This window comes from Solanum lycopersicum, chromosome 7, assembly GCF_036512215.1.
Source record: "Solanum lycopersicum chromosome 7, SLM_r2.1".
In the NCBI taxonomy this organism is placed as follows: domain Eukaryota; kingdom Viridiplantae; phylum Streptophyta; class Magnoliopsida; order Solanales; family Solanaceae; genus Solanum; species Solanum lycopersicum.
Genome location: NC_090806.1, coordinates 59,160,349 through 59,163,260, shown reverse-complemented (window position 1 = coordinate 59,163,260; position 2,912 = coordinate 59,160,349). Strand labels below are relative to the sequence as shown.

Below are 2,912 nucleotides of genomic sequence, written 5' to 3'. Positions count from 1 at the left end.
GGTGTCTGTAAAAAAGTGACCTGCATTTTACTGACATAGCATTGAGGTCTCTTTTTCGGTTTCTTTTTCCCGAAAAGAGACCTCGTGAGGTCTCTTTTCTAGGTCTTTTTTTGGCCTTTGTTTAGTAGTACCTCTTTCTGGACATGTTGGATGTTGGAGCAGTAAAACTAGCCATTTCAATCCGTAAAATTATAAATGAAATCACAAGTAGTACTAAGTTACAACTTACAAGTAAATTATCTCAATCATAATAAAATTAATTGTAATACAACTTCATTAGTCTGGGAAAGAGATAATGTGAAGAGATAAAGAGAATTTCATTACTTATATTATAAAATAATAGATATACATTGAGATTCAGTGTTTGTTTGTACAAATAACAATGTGAGACATACAAAAGATTGACCATTCGTTTTCACAAAATAATAGAAGGTATTACATTTTACAGTGAATGGAAAATCAAAAGCAAAAGTGCATAACCACACCAAAAGTAAACACATAGTTTAAAATTATAAATGTTGATTTCCCAATCGTTCATTCCACATAGACTGAGCTAGTTCATCCCTCCATGTGGTCCACTCATCAAATGTTTCAATTGCATTAATATTTTCCTGTTCATGTTGATTCTCCATGTGAAATCCATTTCCACATCTAACGGGTTAGCTTCCATCTCTCATCGAATGAAATTGTGTATCAAACAACATGCACTAATAATTCTATTGTGAACCTTAACTGAGTACCACGAAGCACTTCTAAGAATTCCCCAACGTCCGTTTAATAGTCCAAATGCTCTTTCAATAACATTACGTGCCCTAGCATGCTTCATATTAAAGAGCTCTTATCGACATCGAGGTGCTGGATTGTCACCCTGTCAATCCTTTAGTCAATATCTATATCCTCGGTAGGGAGACAAAAAATCATTTCCATTTGTATATCCTCCATCGCACAAATAGTAATTGCCTAAAAACGTAAACAATAATATAATCACTTTAAATATTATTCTATTTTGATGTAGTAGAAATAAACAAGGGTCTGCCTATATTTAACATACCATGAGGTACTTTCAACCCATTTCTTCGTACAACAGCATCTCGCAGTACGCGACCATCAGCGGTTGATCCCTCCCAACCAGGTAATACATAAATAAAGTTGAGATTTCTATCATAAACCCCCAAGACATTAGTTGCTATATCTCCTTTTCGTGTTTTGTATCTTGGTTTATATATTTTTTCAACTCTAATGGAAATGTAAGTACCATACAATGCACCAAGACAACTCTATAAGATAAATTCAACTATAAATACTAAATGACTATTAAAAAAAATACTTTCACCATAATATTTCAAGTTTATTGTAGTAATTCAAATGTTAGATTGAAATTTACCTACCTTAAACCATTTCCATCGATCATCACTATCATCTTTGAGCACCGGATTAGGTTTAACAAGTAACACTGGAGTTAGTTTAAGAATAGCTCTTAGACATTCATTAAAGGCTCGACTTTCACTCCACCCCAACTAATATAATCAACTTTGATAGACATGTTTTTTTCATGATGAGCCAAAATATTTAAAAACATTGCTAACTTTTCAGTACTTGACATATTTTTACTATCAGTCAAACCTCTAATATTCTTGGCTAAGGAGGCTAATATGTGAAAGGCGTTTCTATCCATCTTAATCTTGTCAATACATTTAATATCATTGTCACGAATGAGAACATTCAGATGAGGCAAGATTTTTGGAATTCTAGCACTCATACAATATCAAATACCTCGCCTATTTCTAGATTGTTTCTTAATAACATGTTGTAAATAGCCATAAACAAGCAGATAAGGACAATATAGGAATGCACCACAATCTCCTCGAGAATCATAAAGAATTCAACATCGCACAATTGCTGAGAATCCATTTACACCTATTTTCCAATTAAAAATCACAACATCATGATCAAATTGAATCCCAAAAGAAAAAAAATATCAATCATGTTACTTAACTAAGTATAATAGGAACTAAAATGTTCAATTTTATTGAAAAAAGAAAATGAAAATTATCATGAAAATAGGGTAAAATGTTTATTTTTGTTTGGCTTCTATAGCTAGAATACTAATACTATTTTGTCAAACTCAAATACATATTTATCTTTTGCAATTTTAGAAGCTAAAACAACTAAATTTAATGAACCCATTTGTTCATAAATCACAATATTTGAACAAACAAAACAAAACTCACATCAAATTTAGGTGTACTCAAACATCAACTTAACTAGAAAATATTGAGAAGATCTACAATTTCATTCATCTCATCGGATTAACAAGAGGAAAAACACAAAAGAGAAAATTGGAGGAGAAGAAGAAGAAATAAAAAAAAACAGCCAAATTTTGAGTTTGAGAACTTCTAACCTCAAAGAAAGAACGTCAGATTGAGAGTGTGTTTATGTTTTCTAATTTTCTCATGTTTGGTTGGGACAAAAGTTCTGGAAAATGTTTTCCAAATCAACTCATTTTCCTCAAAATTAAGGAAAATGACTTCCCTTAAAAAATTAAGGAAAACATTTTCCAAAGCTCTCCTCCAATTTCAAATTATTATTTTTTTTGGAAAAAACATCAATTTAAAAAAAATATTTTCAATTTCAAAATTTTATTTTTTCACCCGATCCCTGACCACCCTCCCCCCCAACCCCCTCCCCAAAAAATTAATTTTACTTTTTAAAAATATTTTCAACTTCAAACTTTTATTTTTAAGCTCCTACCTCCCCCCCCCTACCCACCCATATCAGCCCCCCCACTCCCCAAAAAATTAATTTTGCTTTTAAAAATACCATCAACATCAAATTTGTATTTTCTCACTCCCACCTCCTTCCCGGCCCCCATCCCCACTACCCTACCACCCACCCACCCACCCCCAACCCCA

The 2,912-nt window shown here is 32.5% G+C and overlaps 1 long non-coding RNA gene across 1 annotated transcript; it reads right to left on the bottom strand.

Moving 5' to 3' along the window:
- Positions 1 to 371: 371 nt before the first annotated feature.
- On the bottom strand, positions 372 to 2,628 carry LOC138337129 (uncharacterized). Its single transcript, XR_011210555.1, has 3 exons — positions 2,402 to 2,628; positions 1,052 to 1,917; positions 372 to 960 (listed from the first exon to the last, which is right to left on the bottom strand). It is a non-coding gene; the product is annotated as an uncharacterized lncRNA (long non-coding RNA).
- Between the last annotated feature and the right edge of the window lie 284 nt (positions 2,629 to 2,912).